Source organism: Aquarana catesbeiana, linkage group LG02 (assembly GCF_042186555.1).
Source record: "Aquarana catesbeiana isolate 2022-GZ linkage group LG02, ASM4218655v1, whole genome shotgun sequence".
Taxonomy (NCBI): Eukaryota; Metazoa; Chordata; class Amphibia; order Anura; family Ranidae; genus Aquarana; species Aquarana catesbeiana.
Window position 1 is genome coordinate 695,968,958 of NC_133325.1, and position 14,735 is coordinate 695,983,692.

The window sequence follows — 14,735 nt, forward strand, 5'->3', positions numbered from 1 at the left end:
GGGTGTACTGCCATGAATTGAGCCTATTTTTTAAGGGGGGTCCGTGGAGAATGGCGGGAGACATAAATAGCTGCTACAATACACAGTAAAGACATAGCTACCATCCCTGTCAATCTGCTGCTCCAAACAGAGAAAGGAGGCATGATTAGATGTCAGCACACTCGCTCCCCTGGAGAAAGAGGAGTATGTGGAGTGAAACTGAGTAGGTAATTTGCGTGAGCACAGCAGGCGGACAGAGTCTGGTTGCAAATGCGTCTCCTGGAGGCATATCAAATGTGGCTTCAATCTAGAGAAGTATTAAAAAGTTCACTTCACGTTTCATTTTATCACTCATACCCCTCACATTCCAAGAAAGGATTAATAATCAGCAATAGATGTATTACAGATAGTGACAGCAGTAGGTATAGCTCTAAGGGTAGGCTCAGGGTCCGTGCAGGCCTGAAGTTCAGTCACCGCCATATTGGAAACATGGGGCTGTGTGTACTGTGTACTCACATGTGAGGAGGCAGGAAGATCAGCCAGCAGCATGGTGGAATCCATGTCTCCTGGGTCATCACCTGACTCAATCCCTCCAGGATCAACTTGTTGAGGCGGCGGGGGATCCTTTGCAGCCTTGAAGAAGAGCCGCAGAGCAGCTTCCTTTGCCAAACGGGGCAGTTGGCGGAGGCCCTGTCCTCTTTTAGACATCTCAGGGCTGGAAATGTAGGCAGGCAAGAAGTGATGGGGCATGGCGGCAACCAACGGTGTGTGTCCTGGGTCTGTGCGAGGCAGGATGGCAGTGCTAGAAGCAGGATACTCGGCGGAACTCACACGTCTCACTGCATACCGCATTTGGCCATGCCCACACTTTTCGGATTTGTAGCAAATTTGCATGGCAAGTCTCTAGCAAGAGCAAAGTTGCAGTGGTGAGTCTACAGCAAGAGCTCTGCAAGTCTACAGCATGACAATTCAGCCACAGTGACCCTTGTGGTGGGATGACTATTGCGCAACATAACTTAACCAGAACTTGCAGCAGACTTGTAGAATGTTTGTAAAGAAAGTTGATCTGGAGTCATGCAATGCGGACTTGCTGCAATTGTGCAACGATCTTCTAAAGCCTGACAAGTCTAGCAATAGCTTAAGTCATTTTCAAACTTGCAGCACAATTGCTTGCTATCTGGGACCCGATTCAGTGCTAATACCAGTGCCTAGTGTGCATGCTAATACAGGTCTAGCAGTGACCTTATATCCATGCACTGGTCTTTTCATATTGGACACCACGGACCTTCCTTACAGTGCTTCACAACCTGTATACAGTGCATCCTACATATAGATCATCTCAACTACTGAGGATCCAGGCATTGTTTGCTTATGTGACATGCTAGTACCCAGCTGGCCCCTCCCACCAGCCATGATCTGCCTGCATTCAATAGAGAAGCACAAAGACCCAGTGATGATATCACTTGGTCTAAAATACGGAACGTTATTAAAACAGAAACATTTCATGTAAAAAAACATGTTAAAAAGGAGGGTAAAAAAAAAAAAAAAATCAGGTTTACTACTTTGCGTTAACATACCTTAAATCTTCCCCAATACAAGAGTAAGGTGCTTTTCCTAGCTACTTCTTTTACAGTAGATAATCTTCTTCAAAGTCTATCACTTTCGTGGCCACTGGAACAAAGGTTGGGGAAATCTCTCCAATCAGAACACAAGCAACAAAGAAAAACTAAGAATCAAACCCCTCCCTCTATCAAGAAATTAAAAAAAAAGATTTACCTAGGGCAGTGTTTTTCAACCTTTTTCAGTCGTGGTGTCCTTTAAAAGTTTGCAAAACCTTAAGGCACCCCAGTCTAAAATGTAAAATACGTAAATGCTACTTATCTACGGGAAACCTGAGCCTGGGATGATGCACACAACCTCCTTTGTGAAGTTAACCTTACATTAGAGGTCCCCCTAGCCCCATCAGAGGTCCCCCCCTCTTTAAAATTAGTGGTCCTCCCTTCACATCAGGGGTTCCCTTACATCAGAGGTTCCCCAACCACATCAGTGATCCTCCCATTACATCAGAAGCTCCACTTCACATTACAGGCCCTCCCACCACTCCAGAGGCCCCCCCCCCCCACTACAGAGGTCTCACCATTGCATCAAAGGTTCACCCATTACATCAGAGGCTACCGTATTATCAACCTTAACCACTTCAGCCCCGGAAGGATTTACCCCCTTCCTGACCAGAGCACTTTTTACAATTTGGCACTGCATCGCTTTAACTGCTAATTGCGTGGTTATGCAATGCTGTACCCAAACGAAATTTGCGTCCTTTTCTTCCCACAAATAGAGCTTTCTTTTGATGGTATTTGATCACCTCTGCCGTTTTTATTTTTTGCGCTATAAACGGAAAAAGACCGAAAATTTTGAAAAAAAATGATATTTTCTACTTTTTGTTATAAAAAAATCAAATAAACTAAATTTTAGTCATACATTTAGGCCAAAATGTATTCGGCCACATGTCTTTGGTAAAAAAAAAATGTTAATAAGTGTATATTTATTGTTTGCGCAAAAGTTATAGCGTCTACAAGCTAGGGTACATTTTCTGGAATTTATAAAGCTTTTAGTTTATGACTGCCTATGTCATTTCTTGAGGTGCTAAAATGGCAAGGGCAGTACAAAACCCCCCCCCAAATGACCCCATTTTTGAAAGTAGACACCCCAAGGAAATTGCTGAGAGGCATGTTGAGCTCATTGAATATTAATTTTTTTTGTCCCAAGTGACTGAATAATGACAAAAAAAAAAAAAATTACAAAAAGTTGTCACTAAATGATATATTGCTCACACAGGCCATGGGCATATGTGGAATTGCACCCCAAAATACATTCAGCTGCTTCTCCTGAGTACGGGGATACCACATGTGGGGGACTTTTTGGGAGCCTAGCCGCGTACGGGGCCCCGAAAACCAATCACCGCCTTCAGGATTTCACTCCTCACTACCTATCACAGTTTTGAAGGCCATAAAATGCCCAGATGGCACAACCCCCCCCCCCCCCATGACCCCATTTTGGAAAGTAGACACCCCAAGCTATTTGCTGAGAGGCATGTTGAGTCCATGGAATATTTTATATTTTGACACAAGTTGCGGGGAAGTGACAAATTTTTTTTTTTTTTTTGCACAAAGTTGTCACTAAATGATATATTGCTCACACAGGCCATGGGCATATGTGGAATTGCACCCCAAAATACATTTAGCTGCTTCTCCTGAGTATGGGGACACCACATGTGTGGGACTTTTTGGGAGTCTAGCCGCGTACGGGACCCCGAAAACCAATCTCTGCCTTCAGGATTTCTAAGGGTGTAAATTTTTGATTTCACTCTTCACTGCCTATCACAGTTTCGGAGGCCATGGAATGCCCAGGTGGCACAACCCCCCCCCCAAATGACCCCATTTTGGAAAGTAGACACCCCAAGCTATTTGCTGAGAGGCATGGTGAGTATTTTGCAGCTCTCATTTGTTTTTGAAAATGAAGAAAGACAAGAAAAAACTTTTTTTTTTCTTTTTTCAATTTTCAAAACTTTGTGACAAAAAGTGTGGTTTGCAAAATACTCACTATACCTCTCAGCAAATAGCTTGGGGTGTCTACTTTCCAAAATAGGGTCATTTGGGGGGGGGGGGGGGTTGAGCCACCTGGGCATTCCATTGCCTCCGAAACTGTGATAGGCAGTGAAGAGTGAAATCAAAAATTTATGCCCTTAGAAAGCCTGAAGGCGGTGCTTGGTTTTCGGGGTCCCGTACGCGGCTAGGCTCCCAAAAAGTCTCACACATGTGGTATCCCTGTACTCAGGAGAAGCAACAGAATGTATTTTGGGGTGTAATTTCACATATTCCCATGGCATGTTTGAGCAATATATCATTTAGTGACAACTTTGTGCAAAAAAAAAAAAAAAATTTGTCTCTTTCCTGCAACTTGTGTCACAATATAAAATATTCCATGGACTCGACATGCCTCTCAGCAAATAGCTTGGGGTGTCTACTTTCCAAAATGGGGTCATTTGGGGGGGTTTTGAACTGTCCTGGCATTTTATGCACAACATTTAGAAGCTTATGTCACACATCACTCACTCTTCTAACCACTTGAAGACAAAGCCCTTTCTGACACTTTTTGTTTACATGAAAAAATTATTTTTTTTTGCAAGAAAATTACTTTGAACCCCCAAACATTATATATTTTTTTTAAAGCAAATGTCCTACAGATTAAAATGGTGGGTGTTTCATTTTTTTTTAAATTTTTTTTTTATTTGCGCAGCGATTTTTCAAACGCATTTTTTGGGGAAAAACACACTTTTTAAAATTTGAATGCACTAAAACACAGTATATTTTTGATGAAATAAAAAAGAAGATCTTAGGCCGAGTACATGGATACCAAACATGACATGCTTTAAAATTGCGCACAAACATGCAGTGGCAACAAAATAAATGCATTTTTAAAAGCCTTTAAAAGCCTTTACAGGTTACCAGTTTAGATTTACAGAGGAGGTCTACTGCTAAAATTACTGCCCTCGATCTGACCTTCGTGGTGATACCTCACATGCATGGTGCAATTGCTGTTTACATTTGACGCCAAACCAATGCTTGCGTTCGCCTTAGTGCGAGAGCAGGGGGGGGCAGGGGTGCGCTTTTTTTTTTTTTTTTTTTTTTTTTTTTCTTTATTATTTTTTTGCTTTTTTATCTTATTTTTAAACTGATCCTTTCATTTTTTTTTTTTTAATCATTTTTATTGTTATCTCAGGGAATGTAAATATCCCCTATGATAGCAATAGGTAGTGACAGGCACTCTTTTTTGAAAAAATTGGGGTCTATTAGACCTTAGATCTCTCCTCTGCCCTCAAAGCATCTGACCACACCAAGATCGGTGTGATAAAATGCTTTCCCAATTTCCCAATGGCGCTGTTTACATCCGGCGAAGTCATGAAATGCTCGTAGCTTCCGTTTTTTTAGGCCATAGAGATGTTTGGAGCCACTCTGGTCTCTGATCAGCTCTATGGTCAACTGGCTGAATCACCGGCTGCATTCTCAGGTTTCCTGTTGAGACAGGAGAGCCAGAGAAAAACACGGAAGACGGTGGGGGGGGGGCATTCCCTCCCACTGCTTGTAAAAGCAGTCTAGAGGCTAATTAGCCGCTAGGATTGCTTTTACATGAAAGCCAACCGCTGGCTGAAAAGAATGATACCAAGATGATACCTAAACCTGCAGGCATCATTCTGGTATAACCACTCAAAGTCGTGAATGCCGTACCTGAAGACAAAAAAATGGTTAACAATAAAACACAGTAAACGGTAAAGTATAAAAAATTGCATACCTGAAAAGCAAACATGATAAAACATAATAACAATAAAACATTGCAGAATAGAATACAGTAAAAAAGAGCAGAACAATAGAGAGAGAGTAGAGAGAGGGAGAACAATAAAACAACAACTATTTTTTTTTTTTATATATATATATTTTTTTTTTTTTACACTTTTTCCTGTCCGCAGGACCAAGTATGCCATAAAGTCCGGTTGTGTGTATGCGGCATGACTGTCACAGATACACCGTCCATACTGAAGGAGTTTTCCTCCTTCTATCAGGACTTATACTCTTCGAAGGTGTCTTACCCTGCAGATGAATTAACACAATTCCTGGACTCTATCACTCTACCCCAGCTTCAGGAAGCGGATAGGAAGCTCTTAAATGCTCCTCTTACAATTGAGGAACTGCAACTCGCACTAGCCTCATTCCCAAATTCAAAGGCCCCGAGTAATGATGGACTACCCATAGAACTATACAAAAAATTTGGAAGAATACCGGAGCTACTCCATACACTAACAGAGGCGTTTAACTCTGATTCCTTGCTGAGATCCATGTATGAAGCAGTAGTGGTAGTTATTTTAAAACCAGGGAAAGAACCTGATAAACCTGAGTCCTACAGGCCTATCTCATTGCTAAATACAGATTTAAAAATCCTTACTAAAGAAATTGCCATGAGACTCTCAAAGGTGGTGTCTAAATTAGTACACCTGGACCAGTCCAGCTACATACCCTGTTTCCCCTAAAATAAGACCTAGCGTGACTGTCGGTGATGGCTGCAATATAAGCCCTACCCCCCAAATAAGCCCTAGTTAAAGTCCTTGTAGGTCTTATTTTCAGGGTAGGGCTTATTTTCGGAGAAACAGGGTAGGGCTTATTTGGGGGGTAGGGCTTATATTGCAGCCATTACTGACAATCAGGCTAGGTCTTATTTTAGGGGAAACAGGGTACCAAATAGATCCACGGCAAACAATCTCCGGGGCCTCTATCTCAATATGCAAATACCCACTGATAATCAGGAACAAAGAGCTATCTTCTCGCTAGATGCCGCTAAGGCGTTTAATAGCGTTGAATGGGAATACCTATGGAAAATATTAGAAAAACTTAACCTGGAAGATAATATAATTTCTTGGATCAAATTATTGTACAAGGCCCCAAAAGCTTGCATTAGGATAAATAACACCTTGTCGCCTTCCTTTGACTTACACAGGGGAACCAGACAAGGATGCCCCCTCTCTCCATTACTTTTCGCCCTAGCCATAGAACCTCTGGCAGCTGCCATTAGAGGGAACCCAGAAATAATAGGATTTAAATGGGGAGCAATAGAAGACAAATTGGCACTCTATGCCGATGATCCACTTCTATTTTTGGGTGACACTTCTACTTGCCTGATAAAACTTATGGAATTGATACACACATTTGGAACCTTTTCCGGGTTCAAAATAAACTGGGACAAATCCACAATACTACCCTTAGACCCACTGGCGGGGCCCTTACCTCAGATTGCTGAACAGATCAAAATGGTAGATAAGTTCAAATATTTAGGTATAATTATACACCCTAACCTAGACCAATATATTAAGCTTAATATAGACCCACTACTTAAACAATTTCAGGAAAAAACCACCAGCTGGATTAAGTTGCCGCTTTCCGTAGTCGGCAGATGCAACTTAATAAAGATGATCTGGAACCCACAGATGCTATATACACTCCACAATGCCCCTATCTGGATCCCTATCCATGTATTTAAGAGATGTAACACCATCTATTGTACATTGATATGGAGGAAACAGGTTCCAAGAATTAAATTGGAGACCTTACAGGAGGCAAAAGACTCAGGGGGACTGGCGGTGCCAAATCCATTTTTTTACTTTATGGCGGCTCAGCTACAACATTTAACAGGCTGGCTCTGCCCTGAACCCTCCAATCCCATTTGAAATATCGTGTGCACCCAGATATCGGGTGATGGACTGCATAGAGGCAGGTGAACTGGGAGCAGTGAATCAATACCCCACACTACTGCTTATAGATAAAGTATGGAACAAAACCAAACAACACTTGCAGTACACTGGTTACACAAATTGGTCACGTATTTGGAATAACAGAAACTACCCAGAACTGAACAAATTACAAAACTTCTCTAATTGATCAACAAGCGGAGTAAAATATATCCCACAATTATATTGTGGGGGGGCATACTTCGCGACTTCCAATCACTTCACGCAGAATTTAACTTACCAAATACCTTGTTTTTCCAGTACCTGCAACTTAGGCACGCTATAGTGGCACGGGCTAAGACCTCCACTTGGGAACTATCCAGGTCCACGGTGCTTACACAACTAATTTTGTCATCATCCTGGAAGGGACAAATTTCCTCTATATATGGTTCTCTTCTCTGTCATGTGTCTAAAGCAATGACTTTGAATTGTAGAACTGGATGGGGAATTGACATAGGATGTATCTCGGATGAGGAATGGAACACCATATTAGACAATGTACTTAAAGTGTCACTATCCTCCTCTCAAAAACGTACCCAATTATTCATTATTCATCGCACCTACCACACACCTGAGAGGCTACACAAATGGCACAGAAAAGATGATCCGCTTTACCCCTGCTGTCTTTAAGATAACAGTACACTTATCCATATGCTATGGAAATGCCCGAAACTGCAAAGGTATTGGGCAGAAGTGATTAACACTATCAATGGCATTTGGAATCTCAGACTCACTACAGACCCTAAACTTTGTCTATTGGGTTGGTTAGATGAAAAACAATACACACCTCACACATACATCGCCATCCTTATGCCCCGTACACACGGTCGGATTTTCCGATGGACAATGTCCGATCGGAGCGTGTTGTCGGAAATTCCGACCGTGTGTGGGCGCCATCGGACATTTTCCATCGGATTTTCCGACACACAAAGTTGGACAGCAAAATCCAATCGCGTCAATTCCGACCGTGTGTGGCCTGTTCCGACGCACAAAGTGCCACGCATGCTCAGAAGAAATTCCGACACGGGACAGCTCGTTCTGGTAAACTTAGCGTTCGCAATGGATACAGCACTTTCGTCACGCTGCAATGTAAAAAATGGTTTAATACAGCGCACTCTCTTCTTCTTTATAATGTGACAAGAATTAAGTAGTTTTGCTGCTCATATTCACACACACTTCTCACAAACTTTTATTTGTGTTTTTTTAGTGGGATTCCCTCAATATATTGTTATTAGTTGTCACATCTGACAGTTTTATATTTTTATGTTTGTTTTATTTTGTTTTTAAGCCTTTTTTTTTTTTCTTTTATGTTTGGATTTTTTCCAAGGCTGATCTTTGTTCAATGTTATTTTTATTTTTACTCCAGAATATATTTGTGTGTGTTTTGTGTGGCAAGTTACCCCAACACCATTGATATCTTTTATTATTTAATCTCCAGGAGATTGTTTGTTGTTGGTGTCCCTTGTTCATTTCACATTGTATATTAGAAATGTACCTGAATCCTCACAAACAAACTGTCCTTTTTGAAGTAAAACACATAGGAGAGTATAATTCAAAACAAAAATCCTTTATTAAGGGATCAGAACCAAACAAAGAGGGAGGCAACACTGGATCAACAGGAGAAATTAGCGAAGCCTGGGACCCCCACGGCAGACATTAATTCTTCAACATCAAAATTGGTGGCCTGAGGAGTCCATATGTAAGGGAGGGCAGTCTGGTCCGGGATTCGCAGAGATCCGGATAGCAGCAGATGACATCTGTGTCCCCAGGCTGTGGTACCACAAGAGGCTGCATTTTTTGGCCGACCAGACTGGACCCAGGGCAATCACTGTCTGGTCTTCCTTTCACACTTCCTTCCGGGCTGTGGCTGTGCAGTTGGAGATGTGGCAGGAGGAGGAGTAGGACCTGGAGGAGGAGGAGGACTGGGGGGACCTGGAGGAGGACTGGGAGGACCTGGAGGAGGACTGGGAGGACCTGGAGGAGAGGGAGGAGGAGGAGGACCATCCCAAAGCTGTGTGTGAGGTGTAATTTGGCCCCTCATACCTTTCTCCAGAGCCTCTGAAATGAGGGCCTCACACATGGCTTTTTGGCCCTCCTCCATCCTCTGCATTTTATATGCTATGAAGGCAGCAATATTCTCCTGCCTGGTGTGTGGTGCTCCCAGGACCTCTGTAGCCCTCCAAAAGAATCTGATAGCCGCCTTCTCTAGGGCACTCGTCCTACTGCCACTTTCTCTTTTCAGGGGGGGTGGAGGGACCTGCAGATCAGCCAGCCGGCTCGGCCCGGCCACCTCCTGGCTGAGACTTCCCTGTGTATGAAAAAGGGACATAGTTGTAATGTTTTGCATCATCAATCACAATCCTAAATTAGTACTCCAAACTAACATCTAGGTAACATCATTGATTGGACAAGCAGAAATATTTAGAGGAATGCTATACCTGGCTCAATCTGGGCTCCTCCACATGCGGCCTGGAAGGCCCAGGTTGGGCGTCAGAAGCCTCAGCCAGGGGGGAAGGAAGCGTGGAAGGAAGACTGGAGAGTGATGACCTGGGTTCAGTCTGGCCTGCCAGAAAGTGCAGCCTGTCGTAGTACAACATCCTGGGGACATAGATGTCACCTGCTGCTCCGGATCTCTGTGAATCCAGGACTTTCTTGCGCTCCCTCAGATATGTGCTCCTCAGGCCACCAATGAAAATCTTTAAATAAGTGATGTCTGCCGTGGGGATCACCTGCTTCACAATTTCACACAATTGCTCCAGTGCTGCCTTCCTCTTTGCTTGGTTCTTGAAATGGGGGTGGGTAATCTCCCACAGACAGGGCAGCTCACTTAGCATATCAATGAATAGTGACATGAAGTCAGTATCTCTCATTAAGATATCCATGTTCACTGCAAGACACAACACAAGACAAAGCCTAATGTCAGACAAAACTCTCCTAATCTTGTTACAATATAGGCCTCAATCTAGAAGCAGTATAGGCACAAGTTTGTCTCTTACCTTCGTTCTTACGATCGGCGCGTCCAATGCTCCTTCCTCCGCTCACAGATCGTACGTAATACGCACGCGTGTTACGCTTTATACACACTGCGCATGCGTGTAACTCCGCCCGCCCCTGACGTTCTTTCTAGTGTATTCCCCGCCCCTTTTCGTTCGGCGCAGTGGGTGAAGAGCATGATGGCAGAGTTACAGCAGGTGCATGCTAATTATAGCAACGAGGAGGAGGAGGAGGAAAGGCCGGATCCAGGCACGTCCCGATCCAGAAGGAGACGTTTTAAGGCCACAAATATGTCGTTTGGGGAGATGTTGGAGATGGTACACATCATGAGGAAGTCCGACTATGACGGAAAATATGGGCCTTACCCCAACCCCAACATCCGAAAGGCAAAAATCATTGGTAAAGTGGTCAGGAGTCTAGAGCGGAATTTCGGGGTACGAAGGTCTAAAGATCAGCTCAGGAAGCGGTGGTCGGACCTGAAGTTGAGAGAGCCAGAGCAGTACCGAAAGATCCGGAGAGTGCTGCAAAAAAGTAAGTAGTTGTGCTGTGTTCCTATTCTTTCTGTCTTTATTCCGTTTGTTCTGCTCCATATGCTTTTATTAATTGTAACGTTTAAAAGGGCAACTTTAATGTTCATGGGCCCATTATTCGTTCGTATCAAACATTTTTATTTCGGCCTCTAGAACACCATTGTTTAGGCCATATGCATTTTCACACATTTTTTGGGGCCTACTTGGATGCCAAAGATTTGTTTGTGTAGATGGGTTTGTTACTAGAATGAAATGACAACTAGATTGTGTGTAAAGAGAGGACACTGAGCAGCTGTTTTCACATCTGGACACTGGAGCACTAGTGTGGGACCCCAGAACACCATTTTTATTAGGGGGGCACACAGGTGCTCCAGTGTATACTATAGGGGGGGCTACATCTGTGAAGCTTGTACCAAACATGTAAAGTATTGCAGCTTGACAAAGGGCAATAAAAAAAATATACATCTTGGAACTCGGCTAAAATAGACAATTGTACCCCACTTCCAAGCAATGTTTCCTATTTCTAGTTCTGCCATCAAATATCTGTGTGCTAATTATACCATTTTTGTTTTACATAGGGGAGAAAAGACTCGGAGGACAGCCCTCATCCGAGGAGACCACAGACCCCCCACCTATGGAAGAAGGTGAAATACCCCCAAACGAAGAAGAAGAGCAGGAGGAAGAAGAAGACGTGGTGGAGATTGGCACCACAACAGGTGAGTGTCTGCGACCACAGGCTCAGGTAAAAGAGATGAATGGTGGCAGATTTTTGAGACCTTTTTTTTGTTCTTTATCTCTTTTTAGGTGATCGTGATGTGAGGGATCCTGAACACTTTACTTCAGAAAGTGCCCAGATACTTATCGGGGAGATCATGGGGTGTAATCTCCAATTGCAAAACATCCAAAACCAAATCAGTGATGTTATTAAAAAAAATAATAACATCATTGATGTTTTGGGGCGAATTTAAACCCCACAAAATCACCTGTTTTATTAATGTGGTCCAATCTTCCAAAAATTTTTAAAATGTTTAGAAAAGCCAAATTTGGAGGATGCACACAGTGTGCCAATATGTGCTATCTGCCATCACGGGAGATCAATGGACGCGTTTTGGGGGTGCAACACCTTCCTCAATTATAAAGTCGCATTGAGGAAAGGCTTTCTCCCCCAAAACACGTCCCTTGATCCCCCCTGATGGCAGATAGCACATGTTGCCATTCGTAAATTTGTGTGCATCTTCCAAATTTGGCTTTTCCAGGGGTGATTTCCCCCCATCTGAACGCTAGATCAAACCCAGTTCCTAAATACTGATGTCTGATCTAGCCTTCAGGTTTTACCTAATGTGAACTTTGTAAGTTCAAGTTTTTTGGCTTTCTTGTTGGTTTTACACAGGCCTGTTTTATCTGAAATGGATATTTTGATTTTTCATAATGCTACTGCAAACATTGTTATACAACAAACATGTTGGTTTGTTTTAAAAACCTTTGGTAAATGCGCATGTGATTGTGCAGGTATAAAAAAGTGCCTTACTCAAGAATGTGTGGATTATTGTCTCAACACTACAACACTTTTGGGGTGATGTAATTGTTGTTTTATGCACAAATGGGGGTTATTTCCTGAGGGCAAATCCTCTTTGCACTACAAGTGCAGGTTCAGTGCAGTTGCAAGTGCACTTGTAGTGAAATGTGTTTTTGCATTTAGGAAGTACCAGCCAACACTGTTTTTTATAAGGTTACCCAATCACGACATTTTCTGCACTCAACACATTTCTGTCAGGGTCAGCTAAAACAAACACAAGCAGTAAATGTCCACCAAGAATTTCTTTTGGTTGTTTTTTATTTGAAAAAGGTGTCACAGATTGTCTGGCATATTGATAGCCCCCTACCCGCAAAGAACTCCAGGTATCGTAACCGGACATCACGGGCATTCAGGGAGGGCAAGCCAGGACGGCCGCTTTCAAGTGCCGTCATTGTTGATGTATTTGGGATTCCGGCCTCAGGCCCAACTGAGCCAGCATAGTTGGCTGAATGTTTTTGTAGAAAATTATGGAGAACACAGCAGGCAAGTATTATATGGTTCAGTTTATACTCCGCCATATGGATGGGTGTCATAAATAATCGGAACCGGCTGGCCAGGATTCCAAATGTGTTCTCCACCACTCTTCGGGCTCTGGCCAGCCGGTAATTAAAAACCCTCTGTTCCGGGGTGAGGGTCCTCATCGGGAATGGCCGCATCAGGTGGTCCCCCAGCGCAAATGCTTCATCAGCAACGAACACAAATGGGAGACCTTCAACATTGTCCTCTGGAGGTGGCAAGTCCAAGCTGCCATTCTGGAGACGCCTGTAGAACTCCGTCTGGGCGATGACTCCACCATCGGACATCCGGCCATTCTTCCCCACGTCCACATACAAGAAGTCGTAATTAGCCGACACCACCGCCAACATCACTATACTATTAAACCCCTTGTAATTATAATAGTATGACCCCGAGTTGGGTGGTGGGACGATGTGGACGTGTTTCCCATCAATTGCCCCTCCGCAGTTAGGAAAGTCCCACCGCTGGGCAAAGTGGGAGGCCACAGTCTGCCATTCCTGTGGCGTGGAAGGAAACTGTTGAGGAAAAAACAATAAACATTACTATTTTTTCACAGAAACCTGGCAAGCAGATTAGACACAAACATTATGGGTCAACCTCCAGATAGCATTTATTAAGGGGAATTTAACAACAACAAAGTATAAGGTACACCTATCATATTCCCCCTCCCCCCCTCATGGGCCATTTCTAACATTATAGGGGGGGGGGGGAACTCTTGGACAGGTAACCCTCTTCACTTCATTGAGAGATGAATGCCTAAATACAGGGTATTACTTGGAACAGCCCCTCCTTAGTTACACTATTGGCAGCCCACTGGACAGGTAAGAAGTGTCATAATACAAAGATATAAATACACACTGTACACATTTGAGCACATTTGGACATTCTGCTATTACCTATCAAGATCATAATAGGATACAAGAACTTTAAACAGTACCATTGGAAAGTATACAGGCAGGCCCTTGCACTACATGCTTTGGGGAATTAATCCATAAATCTGAGCACTAAAGAGATGGGTATAGTGTGTATGGGTTTGGCAAAGTCAGCAGATAGATGATTGAAGATAGAGAATTGGGATCAGCTGACTTAGCAGTTGGGGGAGGGAGGGTTACCAAAAATTTGGGGACACCACAAAAAAAGCCTCTGCCACTCTGCCTGAATTTAAATCAAAAATAACATTTCAAAACATTTTAGGGGGTGTTTGGGGTAAAGCACTACTATGAAGCTGATAAAATACATTGTTAAGTGATTACATGAGGTGAATATAGGGCAGGAGACACCATGCTGGGGAGGTTATTGAAGGGCAAATATGTATGAAGGACCTAAAATAATAATTACATAAAAATCCAGCATGCATGAGGACAAAGGGGACATTCACAGCATATTACAATCATGGTAATTATGGAATGAGGGAAGAAATACAATATATTATCAAACATTCAATACAATAAAATGTGATATAAAAGGATAAAAATCTTACCTTCATATACTCCTTCTGCAGGACCTGTATGATGGCAGAACAGGTCTCTGGGATAATGATACCCAGAGCCTGGGGGGAGATGCCTGTCGAGAACTTCAAGTCCTGCAGGCTTCTCCCTGTGGCCAAATACCGCAAGGTAGCGACCAACCTCTGCTCCGGAGTGATGGCTTGCCTCATGCAGGTATCCTGCCTGCTGATAAAGGGGGTCAGCGAAGCCAACAAACGGTGAAATACGGGGTCCGTCATCCGGAGAAAGTTCCTGAAATCATCAGGATTATTCTCACGGATCTCACGGAGCAAAGGCATATGACAGAACTGGTCACGCTG